The sequence below is a fragment of the Crocuta crocuta genome, unplaced genomic scaffold (assembly GCF_008692635.1).
Source record: "Crocuta crocuta isolate KB4526 unplaced genomic scaffold, BGI_CrCroc_1.0 scaffold581, whole genome shotgun sequence".
Classification (NCBI taxonomy): domain Eukaryota; kingdom Metazoa; phylum Chordata; class Mammalia; order Carnivora; family Hyaenidae; genus Crocuta; species Crocuta crocuta.
In genome coordinates this window covers 523,598-538,080 of record NW_027528635.1, presented here as the reverse complement: position 1 = coordinate 538,080, position 14,483 = coordinate 523,598, and the positions used below count along the sequence as shown (strand labels likewise).

Genomic DNA, 14,483 nt, shown 5'->3' with positions numbered 1-14,483 from the left:
GCTTTTCTGGATTTCTAACACTTTGAAAAAGCCCCACAATAAAAAAAATAAAAATTAAAAAAAAAAATAAAACATAAAAAGCCCCACAGTTTTCATTAGTGTAACCATCCAAACTTCTCCGGAAGATTCCCAAAGGCCGGACAAGCGTATCACAGATCCTAGGGAAGGTCTATGCTAGAAGCTTATCTCGTTTTGACATTTGCCTCACCCCCATCCTTTGACTCTAGGATCCCAACAGCTCATGTCAAAGCCTGCTGACATTGCTGCTGCTCCCAGAATCCATCAGGCATAGGATACAAATATTCACTACCCTTTGACAAAACGTATTTTCCCTCTTTTAAGATGAAGTATGGATTTTCACCCTGGCCACTCTCCGGTAGTATTGAGAAATATGACCCCAATTACAGGGGAGTCACAGCATGCCACCACCAGCTCCGGGAGCGACCTGGATTCTGTCCCTCTCCATCCGCCACCTTTCTTTTCACTTCTGCAGAGGAGGGTGTTGAGCTGCAGCATCTGAAAGAAGCCATTCGTTGCTGACATTCTCAACTTCAGTTTATAAGCTTAGGTTACCCTATCATTTCGGAAACAAGGTGTTTTCGAACGCCCTGGGAAGGAATCACAGTGGAGAAGTGTTATAGCACCACAGTAGAATCACGGACAGCTAACAGCCAACATTTACAGAGCATTCACTGTGTCACACTCTCCTGGACGTTTTTAATAATCCCAGAAGGATCTTGCGGCCCCCTTCCAATAAGGTGGAATGCGATACGGAGTATAAGTCCTTCGGGACAGACTCCCCACATAGATTCTTTGACGGAAAAGATACCGCAATGTCTAGCGAATGAAGTCCTAAAGTCGGTTTTAGAACAACAGCCTTTCCTTCCGGGACCGCCAGACCCCACTATCCCCCTAACTCCCTTGAGTACGGCCAGAAACTGAGTCACCATGAACCTCTGTCATGACTGCTGGTGCGTTAAAAGCATCCTGAGCAAAATCAGCCTCCATGTGTGAAGCTGTAACATAAAGAAACTTACAGAAAACCATCCAATCAAATCTATCCTAAACGCATGCAGGACACTTCTGGAGGCCATTTACCGAGTGTGACTCCAGGAGTGCCAGAAAGGGTTGGCTTCTTACTGTTTTTCACCAACATACCCAGCCAGTGCTCTTACAGCTATAGTGGCTTAGAAGGAATGTGTCGCCTGAACCCTGGTAGGTATGCGTGCCAGGCCTGATTAGTACGAGCAAGTAGCTGTGCTAAACATGAACATGATGCTTTTAAGTATCGGGGCATCAGGTGCTTCTAAGAACTGAGGAGGCTAGATTGGATAGACTCCCATGTTCCTTTGCTCTGATGTTCCATGATTACCAAGCACATTTTTTGCCTGGTCTTCTCCACTACCTTCTTCTGTAGTTCTCAAGAACTCTTTCAATTTATAAACAGCTTTTAATATTCACTTAGAAGATATAGACTTTTTAATTAATCAAAATGTTCAATGTCCTATTTTGACATTTACAAAGATGGACATAATTTTAGACTCATTTCCTTCGTGTTTGACTATTCTGTATAGCATTCCAAAGCTCACGGTCATGTGGGAACCGAAAGATACAAGCATGCATTAATGAGCAACGTATCGAGGAGTCAGGAGATTCTTCAATTATTCTGTTTTCCAGACTGTTCTCTCAGATGTCATTCTATTAAAACCAGCCATCTTTCTTCATACAAGACAGCTTTCTCACAATTCACTAATAAATCACCAAAGTGTTCTACCTTGGCTATAAGGGAATCATTCACATAACTTAAGTAAACCTTCCACCTAAGTGTATACCGAGCAATAAAGCTTGACCTAATCTCATAACGGAGCCAAGTGAGTAAAGAGTGGCTTTTTTATTTTTCTTTTTTATGCCTACACATCAGCAACTTCGCAAAAACTAGAGGCATTTTTGTACATCTCCACAGGGAGCTTCCCAGCACACTGGAGCAAGTCACATATGCCAGGTGTCTGCAGAACACTCCTTACTGAGATCTGACAAGAATCACAGCCAAGATATTGTGGCATGGTCTCAGTTTCAAGTATCTTTTCTCATGGTTTCCATAAACTATCAAAATAGCCTGAACATTCCAATACTCCAGTATTCGAACTGCTTCTATTAGCATGTGTCTGGCTCTCAAAAGCGAAGCATAGATCTTTTGGATCGCCACACCGCTAGGCCTGGAAGTGTATTCAGATGTGGGCTATTACTTGAGAGAGAACACTTACTATAAGTAGAACAGAACCATAGTCACCGACTAAAGGATGATGCAAAACTTTGCTTTCCATTTCCCACCTGGTGGCCTTGCACTCAAAACGAAGACATCTTCAGCAAGCAAAAGAAGTGCTCTTTCTTCCCCGAGTAAGCCCCTATCTTCTCCTTTTTACCACCCCCTTCTTCCTTGGATCCCACTCCAGCAAGGTCAAAGCCAGGGGACCCTCATTCCCAACTTCCTCAGGGGAGATGTGGCTCCTTACCATGTTATGGCCCACGCCAGGGTCGGCTTAGGACTTTGAGAACACACTACGTGCCAGGCACTGCCCAATTACTTTAGATATACATTTGTCCCTCACAACAACCCCCCAAGTTAAGTGCAATTATCTTCCCCCTCTTACAGATTACAAAAGAACTGAGCCAGAGAGATGAAATGGCTCACACAGCTAGGGCATTCTGGTGCCAAGACTCAAACCTCTGCAGTCTGCTTCCAGAGTCCAGGCTTGTAGCTGAGGTACTGCCTTGTAAGTCACAGACTGGAACATTACAGGATCAACCTATCTCATGCAGAGTCACCACCTTGTGCAATCTAATTTTAAGGTGTTATTATGCTTAAAACAAAAACCCTTTCTACTGGAAATGGGGAAACACAGGAGCAAAGGGGGCCGAGGGGACACAAAAACCTGTCCCAACACACGCATACATTTTTTAAATTGTAGTTTTGCAAAATTTGGTCAGTCCAGAGGAAATCCCCGCATGTCCCCCAGGGCCACGACCTCATGTGTGCAAGTGGCTTAACTGACTCGCAGTGCACTTCAGCTTTAGCCTTGGTGGGACGGCAGGATGCAGCAAATATCCACTGTGAGAAATAATAAGCCCACTGACCCAGTCAAACGAGGGACACGGAGCCTCAGAGCACAGGGAAGCGAGGCTTTAATCAAGGTTCTTGCAAGAGCAGGTGTCCGATGGACAGGCACAGTCGGGGCAGTTACAGCAGACAGTTTATCTCCTAGCATGCAAGTCCCTCCCCTGGCTCCTCATTGGCTGAGCACTACGGAGGTTCTAGCTTTACCTGGAAGTCACCTACGTGCATGTAAGACAAATGGTAGTCTGTTTGGAACAAACGTATATTCCCTGAGGTGACACACAGACTTTGTCCCTCCTCCCTCTGTTCTGTGGTTTATGNAAGGCCTGCTGACGCAGGGCTCGAACTCACGAACCATGAGATCATGACCTAGGCCCAAATCAAGGGTCAGATGCTTAACCGCCTGAGCCACCCAGGCGCCCTTCTAAGATCCGTTTTTTATATGTTCCAAAGAATGTGGCAGAAGAAAACCCACCTCCCTCTACCCTTCTAGATTTTTGGCTGACACATCCCCCTGTAATAAGACAGATTAGGGACGCCTGGGTGGCTTGGTCAGTTAAGCGTCCGACTTTCGCTCAGGTCACGATCTCGCGGTTCGTGGGTTCGAGCCCCGCGTCGGGCTCTGTGCTGACTGCCAGCTCAGAGCCTGGAGCCTGTTTCAGTCTGTGACTCCCTCTCTCTCTGACCCTCCTCTGCTCACGCTCTCTCTCTCTCTCTGTCTCCTATAAATAAATTTAAAAAAAAAAAACATTAAAAGACAGATTAGGCGGACAAAAGCAAATAGAAGTGTATCAACGTGCATACCTCCACTCTCCATGCCAGCGAAGCAGGGAAACGGAGTAAACCTCGGGAAATGACCCAAACCCCCACCTTAAATACCATCTTCAGAGAGAAGAATGAAAGATTTTGGAGTGGGAAGCGGGGAAAGCCAGTTTGGGGAGGTGACCAGGCAAAGCACACTAAGTCAGGCTCCCACTGTTATGCAGATTTAAGTCTCTGCCTTCTCCATTGATAAGAGTTTCCAAAGACTCAGTGTCCCTCCTCTTCCTGATGCTGAGTGGAGACACCCTTACAGATGGAGATTTCCTTTTTACATGTAAATGTCCCCTACAAAAGGGTAACTTGGACTTGGTTTTCAGAGCTTTTCCTAGATCTGTGGTTTTTTCAAAACTAATCAGCCTAAAGTAATCCTGCTGCCCAAGAGACATATTTCGGGGTGGCAAATTCTGTGCCCCTTCATAATAAAACATGGGATAAAATTAATGCAAGGAGAAGTAATTGCTTTTATATCCAGTTGAAGGCTTCCAAATCATAAATCAACAATGAATAAAAGATAAGTGATACCATCTCCCCTCATTTTTAAACTTATGTAACTCACAATGAAAACAAATATACAGAGAATCTGAAGCTTACATAATATACAGAGAATCTGAAGCTTTGGAATACAAGGAACTGTGAGTACTCGAATTTCCACCTCTTTCTTCCTTAAGCCTGAACAAACAGAATATTTTTTCTGTCGGTTCCCAGTATTAGGCAGGAAAAGATTTAATAACGCAGTAAGCAGGGCTTTCCCACACCTTTAAATGACATTTTAAATCAGGGTTTACTGGAAGCTTAATTTTTCCCCCCAGAATCCCTTAATACACAGAATAAGAAAAAGAGAGAATTAGTAAAATCGGCACCATAGTCTTTATGAAGAAAAAAGAAAAAAGAAAAAAACCCACACTGGTGATAAAAAAAATGTACATGTCAAAGAATGCATAACCTATGCCTATTTATTCATGCATGACTCCCATTCGATTCTTTGCACAAAGAATGTGTTTCTCTGAAAAAAGTATGCAGGCTGGTATGAAAAAAATCCTCTTTGAGGACCCGAACCCCCAAAGCTGTGCCCCTGTAACCAGTGTGTACTGTGTACGAAATGTGTGCCAGTAACAACGTCCTAACTCTGACCACTCTGCCCCTTGCTCCTACATCCTAGAAGCCTGTGTACTGAGTTTGCCCACCACAAGTAACTTCCGTTTGTTGACTTTACACAGATGCCCTGAAGCCCCTGTGAGAGAAGCCCTTAAAGGGACCCGCCACCGTTTATTTGGGGTGGGGGTGAAAGATTTCTGAGCAGAGAACTGCGCAAAGCATGCCAGGAGCCTTTGCTCCCCAAGCCTTCACGACGGGAACCTGTGTGCTAAACTGGGCTCGGCACCGCCTCGGTCCCAAGAGGGCTTCTGAACCATGGACAAGAAAGGTGTTGCCACGAAACGCACCACCGTCTTCTCAGTCTGGAAATGTAGACTCAGGTCGCTCCCTTGCCGCAGATTGACTGCCACACGGCAGCACCTTGTTGTGTGACTGAGTTGCCAAGCACCCTCGCGATAGATCTTCTGCTTAGTGACCCCAGGTGCTTAGCCTCAGTGCACCCGGGTCCCAGGGTCACATGTCCCGCCCACCACCCACTCACTACTTCCCCCCCTTTCCTCATTACAGCACACCTACTCTAGGCAGGGTTGCCTGCTCGTTGCTTAGGAAACGTAAAATACAGTAAACCGCAGTGGCCACTCTCAAGGAGTCCGCGGTCTAGTTGGGGAGGGAAGGCTTGACGTAAAGAATGCTAGCACAAGGTAAAAATGTAAAGGCTCCTTATTGTGCCTGTTCTGCTCAGGAGAGGGAAAAATCTTAATGTCTGTTGCATAATCATGGCTCAGTAATAATGAATCGACTAATAACCGCACTGTCACAGATGCTTTCCATAGATACTCTCATTTCATCTTCTCTGCAGCACAGCAAGGTCAGTACCTTACTTATCTCCACTTCAGAGACTGGGAAACTGAACCACAGATAGGTTGAGTCATGTCTCAAGGTCACACGCTCTTAAGTATCAGAGCCAAGAGCTGAACTCAGACAGTCTTTCTTCTGAGTCTCAGCTCTACATAACTCTACTATCCTGCTTCCATAAACACAATAAATACATGAGTTTGGTCCTAACGGTGGGGTTTGGAACATAAGGCTGGCAGCAAGCAATTTCAAGTGAAGGCTTTCATTTAGCAAAGGCGTAGAAAAGGGAAAGTGGGAAGGCATGTAAGAGGCAGAAAAGAATTTAATTTCACTGGAATACGGGATGCATAGGTGAAAAGTCATAACGTGTAAGACACGATTGAGAAGAAGACGGCAGATGGAGCCTGGATGGCTCGGGGCCATCGTTCCCCATCATTCTTGAATAAAACTGAGCCCTCTTTGGCTTTCTTCATCCCTGCTCACCACATGTAGTCTGCTTCAAGTCCCTTGCGTTCTCTTCTACGTTTTTTCTTGAATTCATCCGTTCTCCATTTCCCCTGCCTCTGGCGCAGGGCCTAAAAACCCCCTGCTTGGGTTACTGAGTATCACGGAACTGAAGCCTTTGCAGGTCTTCAGATCCTAGAAGAGCAATGCTCCTAAAACCCAAATGCCTCCCCTTGCAGAACAAACTCACGACAAGTATTTCCCCACTCAGCCCTGGCTTCCGCGGTTGGTTGCGCTAAGGTCATAGTGATCTGGTTTTCATGAGCCACTACTCTCTTAGGCTCTGGGAAAGGACTGAGATCCTGGACAGAAGTTTACAGTACTCTTTGGGGAGACACAGTGATACAAGCTCAGGAGCTGAGCCATTTCACTACCCAAAGGCCAAAAGGAGGCCCAGAATCGGAGCCCTCGCCTCAGAGGTCTTTCCATAGCAACGCCCTGGCACCCTTAAACTTGGGAACCTTTGGAGCAACTAGAAACGGTACATTTCCTATGGGCACTCATATTCTCATGATGGACAGTGATGGAGGTGAAGCTCGTGGCTCTGACATGGACACGTGGGAACCCGAGCAGGAGAGAAACAAGAAAACAGGCCGGGACGACGGGACGAGGCACGGTGACCTGCAGCTCCCAGCCAGGTCTGCAGATACATGTGAAGCAAAACCATGGGCTCCTCCAGATAACAGGAGGACTTGTTTTAAGAGAATTATTTCAGGACAATTTTATGGAAATTCATAGTATCCAAATTTGAATTTAAAAAACATGACTCTCCGGAGGGCCTGGGTGGCTTAGTTGGTTAAGTGTGTCCAACTCTTGATTTCGGCTCAGGTCATTATCCCACGGTGTGTGAGTTCAAGCCCCACGTCAGGCTCCCTGCTGACAGTGAGGAGCTTGCTTGGGATTCTCTTTCCCTTCGTCTCTCTGCCCCTCCCTGCTCATGTGCGCTCTCTCTCTCTCTCTCTCTCTCTCTCTCTCTTTCTCTCAAAATAAATAAACATTACAAAATACATACATGACTCTCTAACATTCTTAGACTCTGTTGCCAGAAAGTGTTAAGTGAATTGTAACTTAGACCAAGGAGAGCGAAAACTTCCCTACTTTCTCATAGATTCTCTACACAAAAAATGAGTTGCTAATCAGATTATGTCAAGGTGGGAAACACTGAAGAGGCCATCGTTAATAACGGCCCAGGTCACCGTGTTAGAAAGCTAGATGCGTGGATGTGGTTTTCTTCCTTCACTCTCCTCCATCCATACTTGCTGACTGGTAAACTGAGCTGGGCCTGGACCCTCGGGGAATCAATGGCCACCTTAACCTCTTCTTCTTCTCTCCCACATCACGTCATCAATAGTAAACTGAGTGAGGANCCCCCCGTCTCCTTTCCCAGAAGCCACAATCCCCCCCGTCCCCTCGCACAGAAGCTATAAGGACCCCTCTGTGTGACCATGCTCAGCCCCTGGTGACACCATCTGGAAGAAGCCATCTCAGTCCCCAGGAGCGGACATTCACAATGGTCTTCCTCGGTTACGAAGTTCACAGTTCCCTTCAAGGATGCATAGCTGGATTACTGGCAACTGGAAAAGCCTTCCAAATCCAGTATCAGTGAAACCCCGTCACGCCAAGGGGTGGACCCTTCCTCCGAAGGAAGGCTTCCTGTAGAGCTGTTTGCCTAGGCCTCAAGCCACCCACCTGAGATACATGAGACGCTTGTCTAAACCGAACAGACAAAACGCCAGCGTTCCCACTGCTGGGCATCACATGCAGACCCTCCCGGCTGCAACGTTCCTGTTTTCCACCGTTGATTTTATAGCCTCCTCTCAGTTTCTCTCCGGGTGATCATTGGCCTTCCCATTTCAGCATCTTGGCCAATCAGCCCGGCCACTCAGTCTCAGGAGTTTAGATGACAGCATCCGTTAGTGTCTCACGGAGTCCCAGGCCTGGCACACGTGTGATAAAGCTGGGGCTTTTGTGGCTCTTGTCTGGAGCGATGTTTCAATTAATAGACATACATCCCAAAGAGGAATTTCAGTATTTACCCATGCCTCTCTTGAACCTCCGATAGAATCCAAGCGCTAATTTCATGGCATCTACCACTTAAATGCTCTTGCCGTCCCTGCGGCCCATCACCCCTTCCGTACTCCCTAGGAGCTCCTGAGATGCTTTCCCTCCAACACACGCAGCAGCTGCTAGGGGCTGGGGCAGAGGGAGCAGGCCTCTGGCACTCAAGTTCCTTCCTCAAGGGAATCCAACATCTCTCCTCTCTCCTTAAAAGATGGAAAGTGCAAATGTGCTCACGCGTCTGGCATCTCTCCACCGAACACCAGCTGTGTGCCAGGCAGTGCTCTCGGCAACGAGGCAAGTGCTGTGACAAAGCAACAAAGCATCTCTAGCCTCACGGAACTTACACTCTAATGGAGAAGATGTCAAATAAGATTCTCACAGTAAACCAGCAACCAGTAATGCTTATTCCTTTGCGAGTGCAAACACCGTATTTACACTTCGTGAGCGACTGGATGAGGGAAGGGGACGTTCAGAGCTTATAGCACCTCTCTGACTACCTCCCTTGCTGGCCACTCAGAGCAAAGCAGAACCAGTTCTAACTGGTCTCCCACAGAGGCTCTTTAGGTCATGAGCATAAGCCACAGGCACCATTAACCAGCGAGGTCCCCAGTTAGAGAGCTGATCCGGCGCCATTCACATCATCCCAAAGTGGCACCTGCTTTTGGATTTCCCGTTTCCTTTTGTGTGACTGTCTCTCAGGAATCTCATAGCGAGGAGGAATTCTGGGCCAATAAGCTGGATGAGGCCACTCCTGGATTCTTGGCCTAATACCACCCAGTTACCCTCAAATCTCATCACTATTTCCGACAGACCTTATTTTGTAGTCCAAGTTGAGGAAAGCCGGGAATACTTGGATTCAACAATTTTCTAAATTTTCCTTTTTTAGGTTCTCAACCAACTTCCCCTCTACTGCTGTCTTCTTTAGACTTGCTATCCCAATGTNTACCCTTTTCCATTTTTTTTTGAAAGGCTCCCTCCTGTCCCAGTAAGCTTTGCGGTGGACAGATAAGCCTAGAAGCTGCCATCCCCTAGAGTTACTGACCTCTACCATCTTCAACGCCAAAGAGTATGTGTTCGTTCATTTCCTGAAAACACATTTCCTGAGTGGCTACTATATGTTAGGTACTGCTCTTGATGCCAGGGATACAGTACTGACTAAATCAGGACACATTCCTGCTCTAAGGGAGGGGATATATAAGATAAACAGAATACATCGGGGACGGGGGGATCAACAGAGCAGGGTTGGGGGGTAGAAAGTGACGAAGGAAATATTTAAGGCAAGATGCACTGTCAACGGACACTGACCCTGCGCCACACTCCAGCCTCGGCAGCCAAAGTGTTTCCGGGCCACGGAGCTGGGAACGTGTTCCAAAATGGCTACACATAGAGACTCTGGCACCAGAAAGCGTTAGCGAAGTCTTGACCTCTGGCAGAAGACATTTCCCCCACGCTATTTTCTGATACTCCTGTCATTTCCCTGTTCTTTGTCTTCCTGTCCCCAAAGGGCAAGCCAAGTGTCCCCCGTGGCCTACGCTTCCTCCTCCTCCCCTGCCCCGCACTGCCCTCGCTGACCTTGCCCTTCTGACATACACTGTCTCGGTAGCTCCTTCTCCGGTTTCTCTGAAAAGGTCATTTCCAGCCCGGACCACCAAAAAGGCAAGAGAAAAAGGTTCATTGAGTTCATCTCTAAAAGCTTGTACCAATCAGTGGTGAAGCCTCTGGCCTTTAGAACGCCCAGCCCCTCGGGGAAGCCTGGCGTTTTAAGTCTCACTTCTTGCGCTGGGAAGTGGGTCTTTGAATCACGCTTCGTTACTGTTGGAAGGACCAGCCCCAGTTCCCTTCCTCTCGGCTTCCCTGCTCCTAGAGCACTTTTACTAAAGGCCTCTTAACTGCCTGCTGTCTCTCTGTTTGGGAGCCCAAATATTTTGTTGGTTTGTTTCCTTGGGTCCTAGATCTGACTTACGATGTTCCCTTCTCTTTCAAATTTTAGATCTTCTAGGAAAGTACAGCTTTTGTGAACCAAAATTTTGTGTAGAAGACTAAAATTTTATGAATGTAAAATGATGTAATTGCCAAAAAATGCAATTACGAAAAGCAAAATTATTAAACTGATGGCTGCCCATGAGAAATACCAATGTAACACACTAGGGCATGGCATGACCTGATTTCCACTTCCTGGTCCTCTCTTCACGCCTGTGTTTTACGCCTCTAGTTACCCTACCATATAAGGCAACCCAGGAGCTCAGGGACAGTATCACTAAACTATAAAAATCGATAGAGCTGAACTTCCGGTTTGAAAAACTTCTCACGGTTAACCCTCTTGCACCCTAGATCAGGCCAGTGTTTCTGAAAATGGGGCTCAGCATTGCCCGCAATAGAACTGTCTAGTGTGCTGATCAAACATACATGGATTTGATCTGACGCGATTTGGATCTCACTCGAAACCTTCTGAAAAAGAAGATGCGAATGGCAATCCGTATTTTTCAAGTTCCCAAGGTCATTCAAATGCACAGTAAATTTTGAGAACCAGTGGGCTATGGGGTAAAGTCGATGCCAATTTGCTTTAGCCCATCAGACCTTTCATCACGAGGCTGATACCTGCCCCTTGGCCTTATTTCTCTCATTCTCATATATGCACGCTTCCATTCATGCAGTCCTTCATTCACTGATTGCGTAACACATCCATTCTTTGTATGTGACATGCTTGCGTTACTCCAGGCTCAGGGGGACACGGGGGTGAGAAGGCAGAGTGTCCCTGCTTACCCCTTCCCCTTTGTGCATCCCAAACCAACCACACGGCTCAGTCAGAGGGCTCAGTCTGTATAATTTCCCTGAATGTCTTACTCTGGGCCACTATAACAAATTATCACAGACTGTGTGGCTAAGACAACAAACATTTATTTCCAATAGTTCTAGAAGCTGGGAAGTCCAAGCTCGAGGTGCCAGCAGACTTAGCGTCTGCTTACTGGGTCATAGATGGCCACCTTCTCACTACGCCCTCCCATGATGAAACATCTGGCACTTCTTTTATAAAGGCATGATCTCATTCATAAGGGCTGCACCTTTAGAATTTAATCACTGAGCAGGGGTCCACCTCCAAATACCAGCACACTGAAGATTAGATTTTCCTATGATCTGAATGCTTGTGTCCCCCCAAAATTCATGTGTGGAAATCACAACCCCTAAAAGTAGTGGTATTAGGAGGCGAGGGCCTTTGGGAGCTGCTAAGGCATGATGGTGGAGCCTCATGAATAGGATCAGAGTCTTATAAAAGAGGCTTCTGGGGCGCCTGGGTGGCTCAGGCAGTTAAGTGGCCGATTTTGGCTCAGGTTATGATCTCACCATTCACAAGATCAAGCCCGACTTCGAGCTCTGTGCCACTCTGTGAGTGGGCCCTCACGAGAACACGATCGTGCTGGTGCTTCGATCTTGGACTTCCCACCTCCAGAACGGTAAGAAATATACTTGTGTTGCTCACAAACTACCCTGTCTCTGGCATTTTGTTACAGAAGCCCTAATGGGCTGAGACAGGCTTCAGTATAAGAACTGGAAGGGGGAGGGGCACACAAACATGCAGTCTGTGGCACAGGTGATCCATTTCCCTGCCTTGGGACCTTCCCTGTGCTGATACATATCAGCTGTGAATCTCCTGTCCACTTCTCTCTCCTGATTTCCAGACTCTCACAGCCATCCTCCTGCTAGACGTGACCACCGAAATCACCCACGTGCACCTCAAACTCACGGCGTTGAAACTACCCAGAAAATCTGTCCTCCCTCCGCTTCTCACTTATTTTCTTCCCAGTATCTCCTTATCTCAGCAAGAAGCCTGTACATCATCCCGATCTCTGCCCTCTCCTGCCCATCCTACCCAATTTTCAATAATTACATCCTGCCAATTCTACCTAAGCAATTTTGAAATTACAGGTCCCCCCCCCCACTGCTATCTGAAAGTAGAGCGTTCCTATGAAACCTTTCCTAAGCCAAAATGGCTAAAGCAAAGAGGCAGTTACCATTAATTTACATGGAAAATTTTTTGAGCATTCTCAGACCCCTTGAAAAAAATCACCTCCCTTAGGGCTTTTCTGATACCTTAGGACACGTCTTGCTGACTGACGTACAAAAGAAAGGGAGATAATGCACGGATGCTCGCAGACACAGTTCAAAGCTCTGGTGGCTTGATGCTGAGATGCTGAGTTTCGTTTCTGAGGAAGGTTTGCATAAAGCAAACTTCTGAAAAGCAGGTGATACCTGTATGGCCTCCGCCACTGCCCCCAGCTCAGGTTAGGACACCATCGCCTCTTGCCAAAATGAAAGCTAACGTGTTACTATCGGTAAGTATAAAAAAAAAAACTTCTTTGTAACAAGTTAAGCAATATTTAGGTTTGAAAACAAGGTAAAAGCCTCCTGTTCGTCTCTTCTAATTTCATCCTCCGCTATAACCTGTTAACGGGCAACAGTCTATTAGCTAGTCTTTCTAATTTCAGAACTGCCCAAGTTCCATCCATGCTTAACCCCCAAAGCCTCAGAATGATCCTTCTGGTGTCGCAAACAAGTCCCCTCACTCTGCTGCTTATCTACAGGATGAACGGGAAAATCCCGTGGCAGGGATCATATTTACTCCCCCATTATCTAGTATAGATCTTAATACAATGATCATTGGTCCCCAGGGACCTCTTGCTGTGGGCATGTTTAAAACGGTGGTAACTTCTCAACAGCACACCATGGGCTGTGCACACAGATGGAAATTTCCATTTGTTTCCTTGGAAAGGCAAAGAGAGGGAGAGAGAAACTGACAGCAACTCTGGGTGGTAAGAAGTATTGTTTCTGTCATTTCCCCAATGAGACAGCTGAGGCTTACAGAGATAAACCAGTTTATCCACAGCCATCAACCTAAAAAAGGCAAATACCATGATTTGAACCCAGTTCTCCCGGGATCTAGAGGCTATGAACCAGACTGTACTGTAATTGCACTGGAAGCAGTTCTACACTCTAGACCCTTCTTTCCCATCAGAAACGTACCAGGTAGGACCTAACTCTGTCCAAGGTCGAGGCTGTGCTTCATTCGCGATCCCAGTCACTCTGCGGAATCCAGACATGTGGCAACACGAAGATGTTGCTCCTGAATCATTCAAGCATCTGACAAACAAATGTCTGCCGCTCTTACACAATTGCTGACCTCCTACTGCTGGTGGCCTGCGTGTCGTTCTGACATCTGAGATTCTAATCGCGTCTCAGCCTTTTCCTGGCATATCTGCTTGCTGTAACACCAACCCCAACATAATTTCCTCCCTCGCATGGCTTCTTTATCACAGCTACTTTCTTCTTGGTTTCCCTTTTCACCTGTTCACTTCGGAAATCTCAGTATTATTTAAAGATTATGATTTATTGGTAAACGCCGAGTGCTTACTGTTCTCCTGAAGTAGCGGCAAGTTCTGGCACAAACACGTGCACATGAGATTGTTATATCTGAGAACCAGATGTTCAAAGATTCAAACTGGGTATGTATCCAAGAATACAGCGCGCTAGAGCAAACCTGTTTTGTTAAAAGCAATCTCAAAATGATGCAATAACTACCAAGCTATGGGGCACTAAATGCACACGCACTGTATTCTGTTAGATGCTTATGATACACAAAAATGCACCAGTTTCAATAAAATCTGAGCTCAAGCTGTGGTCAAGGTGCTAGTAGATTTAAAAAAGAATGACACACATGGATCAAAGAGAACAAAGAACAAGGTAAGAAAAAGAGAAAAAAAAAAAAAAACGTGCTGTCAGGACAGATTCAAATGTAAGTGCCACTACTTCTGCTTCCTGGTGTCAGAAAAAGTTTCAGGTGTCAGTACCTGAAGCCGTCCCCGAAGGAAGCACAAACGCTTCGTAGAAAGAAATGAGGAAGAAAGCATTCCCGGCAGAGCCACCTGGTCCCATACACAGACGCGGGGAAGAAAGGGGCGCCTTTGGGGCCTGATGAGTAACACAGTTTGGCCTGAGCACAGGACACGTGCGGGAAAAGACATGGGAGGTAAGCCTG

The 14,483-nt window shown here is 46.6% G+C and overlaps 1 protein-coding gene across 6 annotated transcripts in view; it reads right to left on the bottom strand.

The window, feature by feature from the left end:
• Window positions 1–14,483, bottom strand: part of SLITRK4 (SLIT and NTRK like family member 4) — a 694,124-nt gene that overhangs the window by 643,154 nt on the left and 36,487 nt on the right. The window contains exon 1 of one of the 6 annotated variants that reach the window (XM_077755191.1): window positions 13,472–13,559. The exons of the other annotated variants lie outside the window; for them this stretch is intronic. The gene's annotated coding sequence lies outside the window, so the exon portion shown is untranslated. Of the gene's footprint in view, window positions 1–13,471; window positions 13,560–14,483 lie in introns of those variants that run through there. 6 annotated transcript variants of the gene reach the window in all.